This window comes from Erithacus rubecula (assembly GCF_903797595.1).
Source record: "Erithacus rubecula genome assembly, chromosome: 10".
Lineage (NCBI taxonomy): Eukaryota > Metazoa > Chordata > Aves > Passeriformes > Muscicapidae > Erithacus > Erithacus rubecula.
The window spans coordinates 21,872,301-21,894,419 of record NC_136662.1 but is presented as its reverse complement, the minus strand read 5'-3'; the positions used below and the strand labels follow the sequence as shown (position 1 = coordinate 21,894,419).

General features: G+C 41.6%; 1 protein-coding gene across 3 annotated transcripts in view; it reads right to left on the bottom strand.

The window, feature by feature from the left end:
- Nucleotides 1–6,863, bottom strand: part of ZFYVE9 (zinc finger FYVE-type containing 9) — a 56,960-nt gene extending 50,097 nt beyond the window's left edge. For 2 of the 3 annotated variants that reach the window (XM_079313863.1, XM_079313865.1), the window contains exon 1: nucleotides 5,972–6,111. The gene's annotated coding sequence lies outside the window, so the exon portion shown is untranslated. Of the gene's footprint in view, nucleotides 1–5,971; nucleotides 6,112–6,844 lie in introns of those variants that run through there. The other variant, XM_079313864.1, reaches the window with a different exon arrangement.
- Between the last annotated feature and the right edge of the window lie 15,256 nt (nucleotides 6,864–22,119).

Here is a 22,119-nt window from a genome sequence, read left to right as displayed (position 1 = left end):
ATATGCAAAGCTCAGAGCTGCAGAACTTGAAGAGGGAATACAAATTTAATTCTGCCAGGCACCTTCAGCAGATGACTGAGGCAGGGTTTACCTTCACCCCCACACTCATTACCAAAGTGCACCTCAGAGATACTGGATGTGTGGCACACCCAAGATCACAATGAGGTCTGTGCACAACACACACAGAGGAATCTACATCCTCAGAAACCAGGACCCATATTTTACTATTACTGACAACAGTCTTCAACCTTCCTCTTAAAATCTAACAATTCAAAATAAAAGAGAGGAAAAAAAATTAAGTTGTTGAAGAAGAAAAAGAAACAGATGAGAGAACAATTTTATTGACTGGGTTAAAATAAAAGCAAGAGAAGCACAGTAAACAATAACTGAAAAAGAAAAAACAAATCTGAAAATATCTACAATTTTTGTAATGTAGTATCTTACAAACTTACAATTACCTGACTGGCCAACTTGTCAAGCAATACATTCTATGCATATTCATATGATTTGCCAACTCTTCTTGAATTTATAGTAACAACATACACTGTAAAATCATAGTTTCATATGGCTTGGCCTGTATTTTAGTGTTCCTAAGTCAATCTTCTAGCTCACACTTGGAGTGCAAACAGGTAAGACAACATGTACACTGAGTTCAAAGCACAGTTTTGACACAACAAAACTGAACCTAGACATAAGAAAAGCTCCCCTAATAGTCAGTGTCATTCACAGATAAAGAAGGTATTATGTGATTTTGAAAGCTCTTTGATCTTCTTCCACTGAACATTTACCAGCTTCTTTCAAGTGCATCACACTACTTTTTGGAAAAAAGTACCACTGTATGTTCTTCCATTGATAATCTGCTAGGAAACTGCTGAAGTATTTCACCCACATTACATCCCTAAATAAAATTTTAAACTTGGAGTGAAACAGAAATGTTGTACCAAAAATGTGTATAAAGTTTGAGCTCAATTATTTAATAAAAAAGGCTCCAGTATACTGTAGAAGTAAATAAAAATTTTCCAATGACAGTATTTTTTAAAACTGCAAGAATTCAGAACGCTGTTAAGTACTACTAGAGCAGCTAGAGCTCTTCTGTAATTGATAGAGCACACATGAATCTCCGCCCCAAGTATGGCCTAATTTCAATTTATCACCTGATAGGAAACATCCTCTGGATTCTTTGTACGCTGGGAAGAGGAATGACAAGTTCCTCCCAACTACCATTTTACCTTAAAAAAAAAAAAATAAATAAAAGCCTCTTCTGCAAAACTGTAGTACAAAGTAGTCAATAAGGAAAATTCTAAAATACTACCAGTCAGCATGGTAATAATTTGGTATATAGCCTTTCTTTTCTAGTTCTTAACTGGAAAGAGGATCTTCTCAGCTCAATCAAATACAAAACACTTCAGGCATCTTTGATCATTCCTAATTCCTCTAATGAAGAATAGCTGGGAAACAGCCCTAAATAGTTATCTGAATTCTACAACATTTTCACACATATAAAATATCAGAGGAAGAAACACTTCCAGTGGTTTTTTATGTATTTTGTGTATATTAGTGCTTTTTTGTAACTACTGCAAGCATCAGTTCAGCTCAAGTCAGGCCAAAAACCAGGAAGACACCAGCAAAGGCACATTTACTGCATTGCTTTACATACAAAACCATCCCCTACACAGGGTTCAGCAGCAGTGGCTAAAGCACCAGCTGATGCCTCAAGCCTCCATGGAAAAGCTTTCCACCCCTGTCACTATGCTGGAGCCAAACTGGAACGGTAATCCAACAAAACAGCATTTGAAAGAATTGTTATCAGGCAATACCATTTCCAAATGTAAAGCCCTACTCAACTCCACTATGCCATCAAGCTCTTAAAAACAAAAGCTCATCAAACCTCCTGTGGATATTACAAGGGGAAGGGGAAGAAGTATAGGAAACAAACAGCATGCAGTAAAACTTTTGACAGACAAACCTAGACAATCCCAGCAGAACTCACAGAAATGCTTCTGGACCTTTCCTTAACCAACTGATACTAATACCCCACTGATTCATAGATGGGTTTGCAACTTCAGTTGCCAGAAAAATATCAAAGATACAGTATTAACAATATTAGTACATATAGCAAGCAAGACAAAATTTATTTATATATTCTATATATAATACAGAGACAAAATATAGAGAGGCATAGCTATTAGCATTACCTGCAAATAATTCCATATGGAAGTTGATCATTTCTACTCAAGAAACACAAACAAAAAACCAATGCAGGTGGAATCCAGCACCCAAGTCCACGTTTTCCTCTGCTCAGTATATACTGGGGACAAAACACGTGAAAAGTTCTATATATCAACACCAAAACTTCAAAGCACAACACACGGTCACACTGACGCATATTGACCTTTCCAAACGATCAAATTCCACGGCAAAACAAAACAACATTGAAGTTTCCTAAAGCTCTCTTTTCCCTGGCCTTCATAACTAACACTGCTGCCTTAGTTTATCCTCAGACTGAAGATATCACACAAGCTCTTCAAAGAGCACTCCAGCTCCACACTTCCTAAAACACAGAGGATCTACAGGTTGTGACTCCACACCTGTTTTTCACATAGTTTATCACCTTTTTTTTTTCTTTTCTGTCTTTTTTTTTAATGTAACAGAACTGTGCCTGTGCAAATCTCAGCTGACTGGACCTGCTGCTTTACATTCCCTCCCCCTTGAGCAGATCTGGATGAAAGAATAGAGAAGAAACAATTTACCCTCTGTTGATACACTGAAGATCCTGGCCATACACTGCTTGCCTTCAACCTATGTTTTTAAATTAATTAGATTTCTCTAGTAACTACCTTTAAAATAGTTTAAGTGACACTTTATGGATTTCCTCTGCCACTCATGTTAAGCCCATTTGATGTTGATGTACTACTTGGAGGGCTGTTATTTCTGAAAAAGAAGTACCAATATTAGCCATCTCTGCTTGTCTCTTGCAGCAATACAGCAGTAATAGAATTACTGATGGAATAATCCAGTAATAAACCAGACTGGAATTATTCAGTGAAAGAATACATATAAACTCACCTTAAAAGTACTTTTCCTATTCTACCCATCTGCTGTGGCAGTCTGAATAGCAGCTAAAGTGAAACTCAGCCAAACAAGCAGGAAGTAGGAATGTAGTTAACTTGTATGTAAAAAAAAAAAAATTACTTACAGAGATAAGACAAATAATGATTCGTTACATAGAAATTATATTTGTTTGCATTATGATAAAGGTCAATTACTTTTATCATACTGATTTTTCAGTGTGCTATTTTCTTATAACTATATATAGCATGTTTTGCTCTAGTCATTAGTCCAAAAAGTTGTATCAATATATATCCTGAATTCTATTTTTCCTGAATTACAATTTAAGTAGAAATTTCTATGTCAACGAAGAATCTTTTATATATATTTTTATCTTCCAATCCATCTGCATTAATTGACACAATTTTCCCAGTATTACAACATATAGCCAATACTTCTAGCTAACAGAGGAGTAAAAACTGTCTCTATCAGCAAAAACTCAATACTTTCAGTTACTTTCAGTCATTCACTTTTGACTTTCTATTGTTTATCAATACAAAAAGCTTTGTCACTTGTAGTGCCATTGTACCTTTCTCAATGCTTTAGAGAAACAACAGGAGGGAAAACCAAGCATATTAGTTCACATTTCTGTTCATTTAGAAGTCCAAGTCTCCTAAAGAATCACTAACAGAACCATAAACAGGCCACCTTTCAATTTCTTTAATCTCAATCACATTACAAAAATAAACATTAGCCTTTATATAACACTTTCAAAGAAGCCTATGATTATACTGGTGTCTTAAAACAGTGTTCTGGAAAAGATCACAGATTTATCAGCACACAGACTAACTGTGTGCTGAAACTACCATTCCTCAACTGATTTTTGGTTAAGAAAATCAGTTTTATTGGGAAGATTCTCAGCTTAGTATATCAAAAAGATTTTTCTGATCAACAAAATATGAACATATAATTTCTTCCCAAAACCACTTTTCGGCCAACTTGTATTCAAAAGCAAAAGGCCACTCTAATTCTTCAGCATAATAATTTCCAGGTAATTTTCTATAGATAGCCTGTAAACCAAAAAACAAGCAAGCTGTTTTCTGCCAAAGCTGGCACAGCAAGTGGACTTACTACAACAGACATTAAAAGCTTATCATTCTTTGGCCACAAGTTTTAATACTGCATCTTTGTTCAGTCTCTACCTTTGTTCCCTGAGACAATCACAGCCAGACTTTATGCCAAGCTAAAAAAACTGTATTTCATCTCAGCCTTAGCCCCAGGCCTCAGATCCTGAAATGAGTGTGTGTTTGAAAGTATTTAATCCCCAGCCTCGTAACTGACTCAAAGCTAACACACAAAAATAACACTCAATATCAGGAGTCAGCACGCTGGTTTTGGGGTGGGTTTCTTCCTTTCTCACACACTAAAGGAGGCACCATAAAGCAGTGCAAATAAATCACACTGTGTCAGAACACCATAACTTGTTCAGGGCTGATCAGGGCTTCAATTAGAGAGGGAAGCTTGTTTGAAATTGTAGACCCTTCTTCAGCTTCCATTTCAGATTTCCCAAACCTCTGAAGAGATTTTTTAAATTTGTCTCTCTTGGGTCAAGGAGACTGTTCTTCTCAAATAGCATCACATGCTGTAACTTTATAAAAAGAAGCACACGGAGGGTTCAGGCAGTAACAAAGGATTTGAATGTTTGAACCACTGAAGGTGTATCTAAAATCTGGATTTGTTCCATGCAATCAAAACTTACTTGGTAATAGAAGTTAATTACAATATTTTAAAGCCTTGACTAATCAGTTAAATGCTGCTGAAAGAAAATAAAAGCTTTTATTCAGTTAATACATCTTTTTTATTATTGCTGTTTTATTTATTTTTTACAGGACTCCTTCCGGGCTTGGGTTCAGTCTGGACCCAAAAACTGAGGGCAGTGTTATTCAGAAATTCTAATCTGAGACAACCAGACTTAATAAGAAGACCGACAGAATTCAGTTAACTTTTAATATGTGAACTGAATGAAAATATGTGCAAAAATGACACCCTCTGAAAAACCTCTGTGACAAAATAATAAGGAATATCGTGTCTATTAATAAAGAGTATAAATAACACGAAAACATAGTCTATCAATTTCCATCTGCTACTTGTTTCTCTGTCTGGTTAAGAAGATAAAAACATTTCTTGAGCCACGCTCTGCCATAGGCACCATAACATTTATGATCAAGAAACTAGCCCACCTCTGCAAAAAGTCAGACATGCCAAGAGTGCCAGTTATTCTTAGAGTGAGACATGACCACAATTTCACGTAATTAGAGATGTTATAAAACGCATCCCGCCCGCTTCTCCCCATCCCCCTCCACCACTACCACCATTGCAGGAGTGACTTGTTACACATCGCGATGAGCAAGTAACATTCCCTGCCCGGGGAGAGAGCGGAGATCAGGCCATAAAAAGGGCACGAGATGCGAGCAGGGATCCTCCCCTGCCCGGGCACAACCTCGCCCTGCCCCGCGCCGGCACCGGGCGTCCCGGGGGGAGCAGCAGATCCTTCCCATCCCCGGGAGCGCCGGCGCGGGGAGAAAGGTGCCCCGGGCGAGCGGGTCACCCAGTCCGGACGCCTGGGACGGAGGGGGAACGGCGGGGAAGGGGCTCGGAGAACCACGGCGGCCGCCAGGGAGGGCTGGGGGGCGACCGCTGCCTTCCCCTTGGTGGCGTACGGAACACAAGGGCGGCGGGGCGAGGGGGCGCCCGGAGCCGGCAGGCCCAGGGCGCTATCGGCGATACGGCGGCTCCACCGAGGCGCCGGAGCCCTCCCCGCCCGCCCGCCCGCGGGGCCTCGCTGCGGGCGGTAGGGGCCTGGGGAGCGGGGTACCCCGGCCCGCCGGGCCCGCGGGCGGCGCGCCGGACGCCGCTCACTCACCTCGGGAGGCAGCAGGCGCCGCCGGGTCTGCATGGCGAGGGGGATCCCCCGGGTCCGCCCCGGGAGCGCTGGGGGCCGGCGCGCCCTCGCCGCCGCCAGCCGGGCTCGCTCGCTGCCTCCGCGGCCAAGGCCGCCGCAGCGCCCGGCAGCAGCGCCCCCTGCCCGGCCCGGCGGCAGCGCACGGCACTGCGGCACCGCCGGGGAGGCGGCGCGGAGCTGCCGCGCCCCCGCCCCGCGCCGCGAGGTCCTCGCCGGCACCCCCGCACCGGGGCCCGGGGTCTGCACCGGCACCCCCCGCGAGCGGGCGGACAGCGGGAGCGGCCGCCCGTTCTGTCCCCGCAGGGACTCGCGGCCCCCGCAGCCACACACACACATGGGCGGGGGGCGGCACCGGGCACCCACCGGGCGCTGCCGGTGCCCCGCGGCCGAGGGACGCGCCTCCGGGCACCGGCTGCAGTGTGTGTAGCGTGACCACTCCACAAAACGTGGTCAGGAGGATTCGCGGCTGGGAGCCGAACATGTGTTATTTTGCCATTTCATGTTGAGTGTCCCTACCATCGGAGAGGGACACACCATACTGCGGGATGCCCTCAGCCGCTCCGAGAGGTGCGAGGCCCGGAGCCATCCGCTGGCAGACACGATCAATACTCAGCAAAGAGGCTTCCAGAAATAAATAAATAAAAAACAACAACAACAACACAAAAAAGAAGCACACAACACACACACACAAATAAAAAGCAAACAAACCTCAAACAAACAAAAATAACAACCCCACACCCACCAAACAACACCAAACACGCTGGCTCCCCTCAGGAGCCGCGAAGACGAGCTGACAGCGTACGCCAAACCGTGACACTGCTCCCGGAGTCTCACCCGTTCTCTCTCCAGGAGGAGGCGGCCGCCCATGCCGGGAGCGGGACTGTTCTCCCGGCTGCGGGCGCTCAAACTCCGGGAAATGTCACTCCCGGCGTGTGCCGCGGCCCGGCGGGAGCGGGCGGGCAGGCGGGGGGCGGCGGTCCCGGGCTGCGAACCGGCACAGCGCGCCCTCACCGCCGCCTGCAGCCTCGGCCGGGCGGGCAGCGCCCGGCGCCTCAACAACTCCTCACGCACTCCTCACCCCTCGCTCAGGAGCCCCTCATCCACCGCCTCAGGAACCCTCCACCTCCGGAACGCCCCACCCCTCGCCTCAGGAGCCCCTCACCTCAGTTCCCCCTCAGGAAAGGCTCGCTTGGTGCCAGCGGAATGGGAGGGAGTCGCTGTCCCCTCACCTAGTGCAGGTCTGTGACCTCCCAGCCGCAGCAGTGCCGTGTCAGCGGAGGAAGAAGGGAAAGGTGAGTGTGGTGGCTGCTAATGCAGTCGCACGGCCATTCCCTCTTCCCAGGCCTTCACACTTACAGGCCATCAGTTTCCAGCAGGTTGGGCTTCTCCATTAACTTCCCACATATGGCAGTGAATGCAGTGTAATGAGCCCCGGTGATAAAATCTAGGCCTGCTTACTCCAAGAGCATCAGCCCATCCCGCTTGAAATGAAAGGGAAGCACTTAATGTTTATTCATTGATTCTGGTGGAACTATGTGCTTTTCAAGCGAAAAATATGAGATACTCCCAATCAACTGAATCATCAATCCATGGGCAAATAGCTGAGGAGATAAAAAATGCTCATCCATCATAGCTGGGAGTAGCATGTAAATGGAGATGGAATTTATTTTCTCCTATAAAGCATTCCTGGTTCACCCCAACTTGCTATCTCTTTAGCAATTAGTATTGTCATGCTTGTGAAGCACAGATGACAGGATGAGATTGGTGCAAATGCACAATTACTGTCCTCAAAATGGTTCTCATGAAACACATCAGACTGATAAACACAATATGCCTGACAAAAAAAAAAAAAAAAGGGAAATTAATTAAAGAGTGAGTGATGTAACACTTCATAACACTTCATAACCTCTGGCCAAATGCATGCAAGTGCATCTATGAATGTCTCACAGAGCCATATCGCTACCATAATTTTGTTCTACTTTTATTCCTTTGGATACAGCCCTTCATTGGGATGTCTTCTCATCAAACACAGAGAGGCTTTTCCTGAAGGATATCATAACTGACTGATTTGCAAGAAGGCTGTCACATGAAAGCATGCAAAGCAGGGTTTAGGAGCAATGGGAATCATATCTCTGAGTTAAGGTGATGGGAAATGGTCTCGTTCCCCATCCCTCCTCGCTATCTTGGATGCCACGTGACTTGTTCCTAATGAAGATGTATCCAGAGGAGCAGCAAACTCCACAAACTCCAGGGTGCTGCTCCAGGCAGTTGTGGTGCCAGACACCTGAGCTCAGAGCAGAGATTGCCCATCCTGTGTTCTCAATGTGCTCTCTCTGCTAGAAGAGGAAATATTTCAATATTGATAGTGAGAAACATTGTGTACAAACCAAACCAATAATTTAATTCCCCCCAAGCCACAGCATGGCTGTAAAACATGGACCACGACCTTACACTTGGCCCAAGAGTCCAAGTTACAAACTTTCCAAAACTTATCTGTAGCTCTTCTACATCTGTGAGCCTCAAGAGCATTGTCCTAAGAAATGTTGCCTGGCAGTACCCCTCATGACACCTTGCTGTTGAGCTTGCCACCTCTTTTCCCAAGTATTTTGTCACTTTCTCCCAGCTCTTTATGAGAATCTACCAAGGAAAAAGGAGAGCAGAGAGAAGAGGATACCCTGATTTGCAAAAGGCAGGGGAGACTGGTAAAGGGGTGAGAGGATCACAGAAAGGTGAGGGGAACCTCTGAGGTGCCCTGGTTGCAGGGATCAGCACAGAGTTACAGGGTCAATACAAAGATGTGTGTAACATGTGTATGCTGGGATCTAGGAGTTCCAGGGAATTCTAGGGATTAAAATAATGCCAGAGTAATCTTTGAACAACAGAGTAAAGAACAAATAAGAGGATTTTTAAACTACGTGGTGAAACTTGCAGAAACCTGGAGAAAACGAAGTTTCATAATGGCTTCACTCTGTTCCCTGGTAGAAATAGTGAAATGGTTAACAACAGTGTAGGAAAGGCAGAAGAACTCAATCAAAATTCCTGGTCTGTTTTTGGGAAAGAGCCATATGATACACAAATATCAGATGATGATGATGATGATGATGATGATGATATACATTCCATTACAACAAGCACTGAGGAGGATGTTAAACAGAGGCTAATGAAGTTGGCTATCAGCAGGCTCAGGTAACTTGCATCCAAAAGTTTTAAAAGCACTGGCACAGAGTATCTTTAGACCATTAATGTTGATTTTCAATAAATCTTGGAACACTGTTCAAGTTCCAGAAGACTGGATGAAATATTGTACAAATAATTTAAAAGGGTAAACAAGGTGACCAAGGTAATTACAACCTGCCAGACTGACAAGAATTCTGGGTAATAAAATGGGACATTATCTATATTACTTGATTTAAAAAGAATTAAAGGGTGGAAACACAATAAATGCAAATTAATGTGGAAAATAAATCTTGTGAAAATAATTTGATTTTTAAAATGGCATTACAATTTTGGTTGATGAAGGTAAATAGGTCTGCAAAATATTTGCTCTGGTAACTTGCAGCATTTTAATTAAGAAGCCAAAATGATACCAACTCATCACAGCACTTATTAAACTGTTGAGACTCTTAACTAACTGACAGTTACAAAGTGGGAAAATAAAAAGTCATCATCAAAGAATGTGTTTCTGCATCCTATGGCAATTAGTTCTACACTGCATTGTACTGATATTAATGGTTTTAAGAAAAACATAAAACCATCACTTAAAGAGTTTGCAAGTGATGCATGCAATAGGGATTCATAAATAACAAGTCATGCTGCAAAGTAGCCTGAGACAGCTTGTTAACAAGTAAGGTGCATTTCTGTATAGTCAAATGTAAAAACATGCACCAAGGAATAGAGGGAGTGAATACAACTTAATGCTCAAAAACCTCAAGAATCATCACATATAATCAGAAGAAAATATAGTGTGGTGTGGTGCTGTAGCCACAAGGATAATGCAATTCTTGGGTTTATAAACAGAAGAATATAGAAATATTTCTGTATTTATTTTTCTGGTACTTCCACTATTTACTCTGGTACTCCCACTGCTCCTGAAATTTGATAACCCAATTTCCTTAATTCCTTAATAGAAGCATCAATAAGAATTATTTAGACTGGAAGTGAAAAGGTTCAATCTATTTTAGTGTCATAAAAGAAGGTGAAGGGGTGACTCAATCACAGGTTTTAAGGACTTCCAAGATTCAGTGAGTGTATGCAGATGTATTCATCTTCCTTTGAAGTCTTCTACCAGGGAAGGTAATTAATCACCAAGACAGTTTAGGATGGGACAAGCTGGATTTCCCAGCACTGGGAATGTCAAAATCAGGAGGTCATAAAAACTTAATTTTAACAGAAGCAGGAGTTCAGTCCCATCAGTCTGCTCTCTGGGAGGTAGAACTCTGAGTCTGTAGCTGTGGTTTTAGCTGCTTTCCTATGCAGAAGTTGATTTCCTAGGGCACTAAGAAGTAACAACCTGTCATTCCTTTCAGCATCATCTGACACAGCTCATGTGCTGCTCAGCACATGATGGGAGCCAGCCCTGGGGATGGCAATGTTTACAGTGGTTGAAGGGATGGGTGGACTCGTTCACAGAAGGCAAAGCCTTTGAAGCATATTGCATGCCAAGATAACTTTTCTCACTCAGGAAGCCTGAGACATACATTGCTGGAAGCTGGGAGGTTACTCCTGACAAGTGTGACTATATGATTATCCTGCTACTAAATTCTTCCTTTGGCATCTGCTTCTGGCCACTGTCACAGACAGCACAGTGATCTTGTGCCAAGCAGACTCTCAGGTCTACACCAAAGCTGACCCACACCTGATCTCTGAAAAGTGCAGTGGGAAATTCAGTGTGAAGGGTGAATAGGTGCTTGATAATATGCATTGCACAGAAGAGAGCAAGAACCAGTGGAGAGAACAAGAATTCTTAATATTAGAAGGACAAAGGCTGACTTGGGTAGGGGATTGTACATAAGACTCTGGATGTCTCCAAAATCTGTCATTGAAACATTCAGCAGTCTCTCAGTCTGATCCAGTACCATCAAAAAAACTAGGACACCTTGCAGCAAAATGTTCATTACTTTCCCAGCGTAGTTCCTGATACAAGTGCTCAACCTTCTAGTGATATGCAAGATCTCGAGTAGGAAAGACCTATGCTGTGAGCCTGAGTCCAGACCTCTTGAGTGACTGAAGATTTTATTCACTGCTCCATGGAAGAAAATGTTGGCTTTTTTTCTGCACAGTTGTTAATAAGTGCCTGCATGCCACATTGACAGAAACAATACTCTAAGTATTCATTACTAACGCCGTCCCTAGTGAAGGACTTAGTGATCATGTAACCAGTTTATGTTGTAAAATAAACGCCCTCGCTGATAACAGCCTCGGAAAGAGGCGAGCAGACGGCGCTGCCGCCTGCAGTGCCGTGGCTTTGCCCTCTAGTGGCCGAGGGACTGGCTCAGCTCCGGTGAGGTCTGTCTTTTTACGTTTTGATTACCTCATCAGCCTTGAATCTTTGATTTTTTCTAAATTCTGTGCAGTCTTCATCCATTAAACTCAAGTACAACCTGCGCCAGAACAATGTGAATCAATAAAATCCTTGGCTTAAGATTCTCAGAATCCTATATTAAGGTTAACTCAGTATTAGTGAGTCATACGATAAAGCCACTAATACATGGGCACTTAATTAATCTATGATGCATTTTCCACCAGATAGGACTTAATCTCCTGGAAGGAAAAAGGCCTGCTAGGTCACCATCTCATTGTGTGAGTCAGTTTAGAGTCATTGCATGCTGAATACCTATTCTTATTTTGTCCAGTTGAAATTTTAAATGTGCCATGTATCCTTAGGAGCTAAAAAATAAAAAAAAAATTTAAAAATTGCGTGGTAATCCTTTTCCACAGTAAACTCAATAGGTTATGCCTTTGAAAGGGGTATAACTTCTTTATTGTCTTTACTGGCTAAATCTTGAAACATCCATCACTTATCTGTCCAAACATCAGACAATGGCCTAGAGGCTCTAAGAGATCTGTGTCTATATCTTTAAACCTCTATGGGATCTTGAACAAGGGCCTCGGACTTCAAGGACATCTCAATTTTTTCTCTTTCTCTCCCTCTGGCATCCATTATTTTAGATTATCACACCAAATTTCATAAGGAAATTGCACTTACTCAATTAAATTGTTTACCTTTTTCTCTCTTTCTCGCTTTTTCCTGTATCTTTAGTACCTCTTGGTCAAATTTCTGCCACTGCTGAAAAAGTGGTAAGTCTCAAAGGAAATTTAGTTCTTACAATTTTTGTGTCAATCCATTGCCAGAAACAGGGGGGCTGATCCAAAGCAAGTCCAACTCTGCTGGTCCATACTTGGTGTGACAGCAGCTTGTTTGTCAGTCAGTGCCCTGGCCCTGCAGACAATGTGGAGGGAGCTGAAGTCATTGTGGTAGCATCCTGGTCATGGCAGGGCTGAGGTTGGTGCAAGGAAGAGATGAGAGGGTGAAGCCATAAATCCATGTGCAAACTCTCATACTCACAGGACAACTTTTCAAGGGTAGTTATTTGATCTCAGAATTTGAGCGTGAGATATGATACTCAGGTAATTAGAAAGCCTTTGCTAAGCAAGAAGTCAAATTACAGGATTTAGTAGTTCAAATAAACAACTGGATCATTTCATTCTTATTGTTTATTTTGCTATTCATCCGTATTTACAAGCCCTGGAAATGCTTAAGTACCTTTTTGATTACATTCCTGTTCTGGCCAGAAGCTGGAACTGGCTTTAGTGAATACTCTTGGGGTTCATGTATTTGTGTGGCTATTCCAGATGAACACGTCTGAGCTCAGTAACAAAAAACCTGCTAGGATCTGGAATCAGGAGAAACAGGTTCTTTTTCAACTCTTTGCTGCCTTGCTGAGTGACATTTAACCCCCCTGATCCCCTTTTCCTGTGTGCAGTAAAAGTAGTTATATCTACAGCATGAGTAAGTTTTCCATGAGTCCTTAGGAAGGTCTGTGAAAACACTTTGAGAATCTCCAATGGGAAAGGTTATGATGATGATTACATGAAAAGCCATCATTTGGAAGATATGAAATCACCACCCAAATATGTGCTTTCTGGTTCACTGAGAGAAAAGAAGTTTGAGATACAAAAATGAATAGGAGTTTGAAAGATTAACTCCATCTACAGAACTTCATCTCTCTAAAATGCTGACAGATATGTATTTTCCATTTGAAGATCTGAAAGTGTTTTACAAATAGTTGAAACCTGCTAGTCACCCTGTGAGGATTAAACAACCTGCTCGTTAGCACTCAAAAAATGCATGTAAGAGTTTGGCCTGAAATTGTACAACTTCTGATTTTACAACCTATCCCTCATATATTGGGGTGTCACTGAAATGTGCAATTATTTAATTTCCTCAGTCATATAAAATTCTTTTAAGGCTGATAGTACTCTAGGAATAATGTTGGAGCTGTGCCAGAGGATGGCGGATGGTAGGAAAATTGAGATTCTCATTGTTTGGATAAAAGTAATAATTCATACCAGTTTGGTCTAAAAAAAAAAAAAAAACTGCCTTAAGTATGATATATTGGTGAGGAGGGAGGCCCAGCACAACTCTATAAAGAAAAATCTCACAACTTCTATAAAGAAGTTGCAGAGTTGTTGATAGGCCTACACATTTTTCCATATGCACCACCAAAACTTCTACACTTCACAGCCAATAGGAAGCACAATGGTGAGGAACAGGTGATTTTTAAACCTAAACCAGAAATGGCCCTACAATGGAGCATAGAATCTCACAAATAACATCTTAGACATTTGTGTGGGCTTCAGTGAACATGCTTGGGGTACTCACTCCCAGAAGCAAGGCTTATGCAATGTGCTGGCTGGGAGCAAACCCCAGCAGACACTGGCAGAGAGGAATTCCACTGCAAACAGTAGCACAGAGGATGTTTTGTGGAGGATTTTTGAATGACTGTTTTTGTGAACAGAAACCTACTCCCTTGAATGTCAGTGCTTCAGATGCAAGGAAAATTCTAAGGAAAAAAGGATTTTAGAGAAATCAAAACTCTACAATTCAAACTTGACTTTTAATTACATACAGAGCAAAATGAAACTGCAGCAAATTGAAAAATCACATGAACATTGGTATTATTAAATAACTCATTATTATGAGTTTTGCAGTGATACCTTTTGATGTGTCTTTTTTTTTTTGTTTCTTCCAGCATAACTATATTCTATGACCAAAAAAGCTGTCAGAATTTTTTACAAATTCAGTACTCAAATCAAAGAATTCTGTTCATCAGTGTACTTATATAAATGGAGACACATTTTACACAGAAAAACATCTAATCATTTTAAATCCTGTTTCAGTCTGTGATGTCTTGTAACAGTGAGTTCCATGCACTAATTGTGGCACTTTAAAAGTATTTTCTTCCAGCAGATATAAATGTTCTACTGCACAATTTGACTTGATACCCTTTTTTCCCTCATATAAGAAAAACTGTTCTCTGTATAACCCTCAATTCTGTTTGTTTCTGCTATATACCTTCTTATCCTTCTTCAGTAAAGATCATGATATTTTCAATTGATCTTTAAATCACAAGTTTCTCTGCATCTTTATATGGTGTCATTTTCAGTTTTTAATTCCTTAGTCCCTATTGGCAGCGTGAGGGTTATGGGCTGTGGTGAGGGGGCTGTGTCACCAAGTTAGAGAAGCTCTGCTGTTCTGTGGTTGTGTGGAAGGCACCTAAATAGAAATTGAAGTCCAAGGTGGGAACACAGACAAAATAAACAGATGAAGGTCAGAAACTGCTACATCTGACTCCTTGTATAGCCTGTGCTGCCAGAGCACAGCAAACAGGGACATATCCCATCTCTGTGCCTCACAGACATTGGGGTGCAGCACTGGGACCCTGAGGAACAATGCTATAATATCATTTTTTCTCATAATTTCTTTCACTGATTCCTCCAGATCCGCAGATCTGTGAACCTGAGAGAGGAGAGGGAAAGCTGCCGATCTCGGTAGAAGGGGGGATGCAGAGAGAAGGCAGAAGATGAGGGACAGCAGCAGCAGTGAGGGCACACATCTTCCATGAAGCTCATAGTTTCTGTTTGAGGTAGGACATACGTTTCACACAAAGTTTTCAGTCTAAGTGTAGCACTGTCAACTTGTCTGTGACCATGCAGCTACATGTTTCCAGTCTGGTTGGTTTTGTTGTTTGAGGGGCCTTTTTTTGAGGATGTAAGTAAACAAAAGTATAAACCTTCATCTATAGTACTTTTTTTTTTCTTTCTTTCTTTCTTTCTTTCAATGCTTATGTGAAAGGTTTGATCTGATATGTATATATGAATTCATTCTTTAGGTCTTTCTAAATTCAAAGGAAGAGCTGAGTTTTCTTTAGGGAGGAACTGAAACTTACTTGAAAGGAAGTGATAGATGTAGTTAGCTCATTGTTATCTTAAACATTTCCCTTCTTTGTTGCACTGGAGATAGATGAACAGCTGCTATACATGGACATACATGACTCCCAAGCTCTGGTTATTGGTCATTAAATCATTCAAAGTGTGATTCTGTCAAAAGGGATTTTATTCTTGAAGGAACCCAGCAGGCCTCACTTTGGCAACACTTTCTTGCCTTATCTGCTGCTGGTATCTTGGTCTTTTCCCCCCTACTTCTCCTTAATGAGAGGGGGTGCAGTGGGCATCAAAACCACCATCCTTTGTGCACAGAATATTTGAAGCTGTCTTTCAAAGGAGAAAGGCTCACACACCTGTGCTGAAGATCGCAGGCACATCTTGTTTTTTAAATAACTCAGGAATACATTGCTCAAATTTAACCACACTTGGCTGAGGCAACTGGTCACTGTTGTAGGGGAGGGCCAAAAATAGCTGCCGCTGCTGAGGGCATGGAGAAGGAGGCAGCCGCTGCAGTAGCTTCCAGCAGCAGGTGGCTGTCAGCCAGCCACTCTCAGGGCTAAAATTCTTCGTATGGTTATATCTCCTTTATCAGAACTGCCACAGGGAATACAGTGCTCATACCTCAGGAAAAAGTTGTGATTGGGGCAGGTAAAGAATGGTTAAAAACACGAGCTCCTGCTTTCATCAATTCTTTGAGCAGTAAAATGGTTCACAGACACACAAAGCTTTAAGCACACCCTGAAGTATTCAAGGCATTAACGAAAATCCAAAGCATCTTGTTCATTTCAATTACTTCTCCACCCACATTCTTCATTGAATTAAAGGATATCCTACACACTCTTTTGTTTCACTTATTCCCCAAAGATTGTTTCATCGTACACCAAGCAAGGATCTTCAGCATATTCATAGTAACGTCTTGGTCACGGCATTCAGCATTATGATGTTCCTGGCACAAGGGATGTTATTAAAGGATTGAAGAGATGAATAGATGGCAGATTTCCCCAGGGCAGCACATCAGAAAATGGACATCAAAAGAACCTGGCTCAAAATGCAGTGGGTATTACTGGATCCTGACAAATCCCACTCATTTCTGAACAGTAACACTGTCAGGCTGTGTTAGGGATATGTCCATCCTGGAATACCTCCATAAAACTGTTTGCTTATCCCTAAAAGCACAACCATTTCAACACCCACCCCTCTAGTTGAAGATAGCATAATCTTCATTAGTCAAAAGTAGTTTGGGCCTAAATCCAAATACAATCTTACACAAATAATTCCCGGCATCCCAAGACTCAGGCTTTGTAGCCATCAAAATTACCTTTTTTTCCCCATCATTTTTCATGAACTCATCTGGATTGCCCTAGAAACCCTGAACGTGTGAGTCTCTTTCACAAGACATGTAGGTTGTCACGTATTACAAGTCATCTTCACAGACCCCAACAGGATAACAGGCCACAGTCTGTGACAGGAAATTTTAAAAATTTCTATTTCCTTTTTTACCAAGAACTGGTTGGAATTTATTTTCTTAAAGCTATTTCAAACTATGAGTAACAGTTCCTGAGCATGCATTGAGAAGGGAGAAGCACATATACTGACACGATGTCATCACCTGAATTATTCTGCTGAGATATAAAAATAGTTTGGAAGGTAGCATGGCCAAAATTACTATATCATTTAATTACAACCTACTTTCATGACAGGCCATCAGTTAATTAAGAGTGTCAAAATGCTGCATTGCCTCCAGGTTCTACGTGTTTTGCAAATGACATGGAAGTCATCTTTTTAAATAGCAACAGCTTAACTGAAAATGTAGAACCCATAGTGAAACGCTTTGAAAAATGAGGCAGTCAACTGAGCTGACCTGAAATTCCCCACACCATAAATTCACCAGGGAAGACAGTTATAACCCATTTAATTTACTCTCTGAAGATCACATTCACATGACATCAAAACTGCTTTTCTGAAATTGTATCAATTTTGAAGTGTTATAAAACAGGAGCCTGAAGTTACTGTGTTCTGTGCAGGTACACACAGGGCCTGGCTCCAGCCCCAGCACTTTCCCTCCAGGCTGCTACAATACAAACAACTGGAAAGCAGGAAAAGGCTTAGAAAAAAGGGTTTTTTTCCTTTAGAAATAAGTCACCTTCACTGATTCTATGCACCACATATGACATGAGAGAAAAATCTCTGTAAAGGGAATAATGTTGCTTTAAACTTAGAAAATTAAGGAATTGGTTTACCTATTTGTTATATCTGATGACAAATCCCATATTCTCTTTATAGAGTTATGTAGGTTTTTTTATTAAACAAATAATTTTGTATTAATTATGTAACAGTTATATAAATTGTATCAAAACAAAAAAGTAATAAAGTGAAAAGCAGACTGGATTCAAAGGTCACATTTCCAAGCACCAAAGGATAAGAGTAGTACCCATATGCAGAAAGAAGCCAAGCATCTTGAAAATGGAACAAAACCAGAGCAGTCCCTCTCACTCATTGTTCCTTTTGCAGTGAGGGGTTTGTTTCCTTGGACAGACAGAAAAATACTGTTTATTGGCTGGATTTTTCTTTTCTTCCAATAAAAATAGATGCTTCACACTGGGGGAAAAAAAACCTGACGAGCAAACATCTCCCCCTATGGTTTGCAAGAAGCTTAGCATCTTAAAAATAATAATTAAAATCATGTCTCTTGGCTGGATAAGGGAGCCAAGCCAAAACTGAGCCAGAAGTTTATGCAGTATGGCAACATGGAAGTAGATGCTATAGGAGAGTGCTTGAATAAAAAGTATGAGGCTACAAGAAAGAAATCTAATCATTCAGAAATGTGGCAGGCTCATGGTTTCATGACTGTGACAGTGTCCAAGTGATTAACAAATTCAGGGTTGGGGAAGATAGACTGAATTTTCAATATAATTTACATGTGGGAGTAAGGGGAGTGCATTAGGCCTGTAATTTATGCAACAGGCAAAGAACTTCAAATACTAGAAAGAACTGAATGAGCTTTTTAAGTTGACTTCAAAGTGCTCCCTACTACTAAAGACTTTGACTGAGAAAAGATTTGAGCTTGGTAAAAATGCCATTTAATCTAACAGGCCATAAAAGTGAAAGCTGACCAGTAAACAAGAGTGCTTTGCCAGATGACAAACACCTCAATGCAACTTTCACAAAATGGTGATTATTCAACAATACGATGTCTCTTTCAAAGAGAGTATGTGTGGGATTAATCCTGTCATCCATGTCCTCATGCAGGGCATTGTTGCTGTTTCTGTAAGGAAGAAACCCTGAGCCCTGTAACTGGACTTCACTGCCATTCACAACTACTGAAAACCAGCTGTCACTATGCTCATGGAGGTTTAAGGTAAAGGGACAGTGTTTTTACAGAGAACAGTCTGTACAAAGGAGTTGGTATCCAGCAAGGCCCATTACACAATACAATGGTGCAATATTAATGGAACATTGTGTTCTCCCCTGAGCACTTACCTTCCGTGTTTGACAGGCAGTGCTTGGGGTCCAAGCATTAGCCCAGCAGTGGCTGGGATAGGGTTGGCTCCAGCCCTTTCCCCTAATGGTGGAAAATATCCCATTGGTTGCAGTTGCACGAGCTTAGCAAATACTTCACATACTAGCCTGTGCTGGCCTCCTTATTAATGGAAACATACTTAAAATTCCCATTTGCCAGGTGTAATGTTAAACATGAACTGGATGAGCCTAGAATCCTGCAGACACTGTAATGTGGCAGGGGAGGTAAAACTAATGATGATCTTTAATGTCCCCTCAAAACCATTATGACTTCTTATAGATACTAAGTCACAAAAATTGAGTGAAATAACAAGACTGTCACTGGTTTTATGTAAAGATCTCCTGACTAAATACAACCACTAATTATTCTAGGCAGGCATACCCACTTCCCATTGCTTCATTTCTTTCACTAGTCCAAATGAGGGGGAAAAAGACCCAAATAAAGAAACAGCAAAAACATCTGAGACACACATGCTCACCTTGACCATGTCATTTATTGAGTCGGCAGCGATGGCAAACGGGGAATCAATCGGTCTTACCGTCACAGGCAAACCCCACCACCAAATCCCATGGAAGTGTGTGCACACTCCTGCTTGTCCCATGAACTCCATGGCTCTGCTGGAACCCTCCTGCTCTCCTGGCAATGGTTTGCCTTCGCAGCAGTGTGGCAACTCCCTGCTCAAGCAAAAGGACATTGCTTCACTGGGTGTAATCAAGCCTATAAAAAAAACCACCTCGGGCTTATTTATGCCTTGCTAAATCACATGATTGACATTTTGTGGAGTGCTGTGAGTCAGACACTTGGGAAGGCCTGACCAGCTATTTCCTCAACATCTCAGTGAGAGATGTCTGTGTGTTGTTCATGTTTGTACCTCAGCAGTCAGTCAGATGAATGCTTTGAGTTTGCTAAAAAAGCCTGGAACCCCATTTCAAAGTGCCAGAAACCTTGCAAACATAATTTTGATTATGATACAGAATTAAATAGGGCACAGTAAATAACAGCACATACATCAAGAAGCTGCACTCTTGGGGGAGAGAGTGGGGGGTGAGAAATAAAAATGGTCTTTGGCATCTTTGACATCTATCTTTTGCTTCCATCAAAAAAGATTAAACCAAAGAGACATTATGAGTATAAAACTTGCAAATGTTTCTGCTTTAACAGGATTACTTAAATATGGTAGGAACAACTGTTAAAGCTTGTTTTTATTGTGCAAGTAGACCAATGCATGTAATTCATCCTGCAGCAATTTTTCATGGGGCTGCTTATGAGGGCAGGAGTAATTGAGGACAAGTATTTAATCACCTCTTTCTTATCTTGGCTTATCTAAGAAGATAAAAGGGCAACAATTGAACCAAGGCACATTTCATACAAATTTTAACACAGAATAATACCTCAGCAGAGAACCTAATAAAAAGAATTGCTCACCATATTTATTCAACGCAAGTGAATTCTTGTTCTGAAAAGTTACTACTTTCCTTTTTTCTTTTCCAACAAATACTGGCCATCCTGAATCACAATGAACACGAGGACCTGAGCAGTTTGAAAGCATCAGCACACTGTGTGGCAGACAAATTCAACAGTCCTGTTTCTCAGACAATACCACAAAAGCTATAGAAAAAGGAAGATGACAGAAATGCAGTCACAAAAGCAAACACGATGGGTGTACATTCCTGATGATGCTGCTGTGAGCCATTGAGGAAATGGAGGTGTAAGACACCTAAACCTATTATTACAGTTTACTGTAAAGCCATGAAGTGCTTGTGCAGATTAAAACCAGTAAGACTGTGTGCATTTTCCATGGAAGAGTTTCCATCAGTTAAGATGCTAATGATGTTTGTCTGCTTGTAGTGAAAGAGCAAGCAAGCTTGTTCAAAGAATTCACCAGGTTATCAGTGACCCAGACTGCACTATAAAAATCCTCTGTAATTTACAAAACCATCAGGATAGAAAATATATTCCCCTAGAAACAAATCTAGATTATCCCTTCAAATTTGATTATAGCCTTTTAAAGAAAAAAGAATATCTGGAATATTTTTATGGAAAACCTATTTCAAGGTTCTCAGGAGAACTGAGCTGGAAAAATCACCATGTAATGGGATAAACTACTACAATTTCAGGGCTGCAAGTGGCCAACATGATTTCTCGGTACACACTGCCAATGAAAGCAACTCAAAGGGCAGGAGATGAGTTAGAGGCAATAATATTCCTGTGTTCAAAAGTTAATAATTTACAACAACACTGAAATCATGCTGCTGAAAGGTGGTATAGTGAAGACTATAAAATAATACATTCCCTGTTTTTCAGAAGACTGACATCACTTTTGTGTCAAAATGGAAGGAAGTCTCAGCAAATTGCCCAAATATCCAGCAAGAGATCATGAGAAAACCCAATGTCTTTCAGTCAAATTTAGTAGCAGGTTGTGGAAAACTTAAGCCATATAGGAGAAGAAATCCTTATTCAAATTAAAATTTATTATAGGCTGTATTTGCATTCTTTCAGAAACATGCAAATATGCAAAATGTCACTAATTATAACTGTCAATCACAGAGTAGACCAGGTCTCTAGCAATTGAGCAAAGGTTTCAAAATAAATAGAGCAAGAATTTAGTTGCATTTTTACTCCCTGGAGATTGGAACAATGCTGTAAGCAAGCTAGGGTTAGTTTCCATTCAACACCATGTGTCAGAAACCATTTGAAACCAGATCTTGTCACAAAAGTGGAAATTCCATATCAAATATGTCAGTAACTTTAAAAGTGATTTTCAGTGAACAAGAACCTGCAGTATGAAACATCCAAACTTCAGCAGCTTGTCCCAGTAAATCAGTATTCACCCTGAAGGAGACATGCAGAACAGACTCACTGGGAAGGCTGTGCAGCTGTGGAGTGGCTGGGGCAGAGGGCAGTGAGGGTACATTGGGCCCACATGGGACAGCTTATCTGCCCATAGTGCAGGCAGAGTGAACTGGACAGAACCCCTATTTCACAACAAAAAATTTAGAAACAAACTGCAAGTTAGAGATTCTGACGACCTCATCACCCAAGGCTTCAATATGGCCAATCCTTCCCTCTTCCCAAACTCGGTGTGACCCTGGCAGCAGCACAAGCTGCCCTACAACGTCTTGCCAAACCCCAGCAGCAGCAG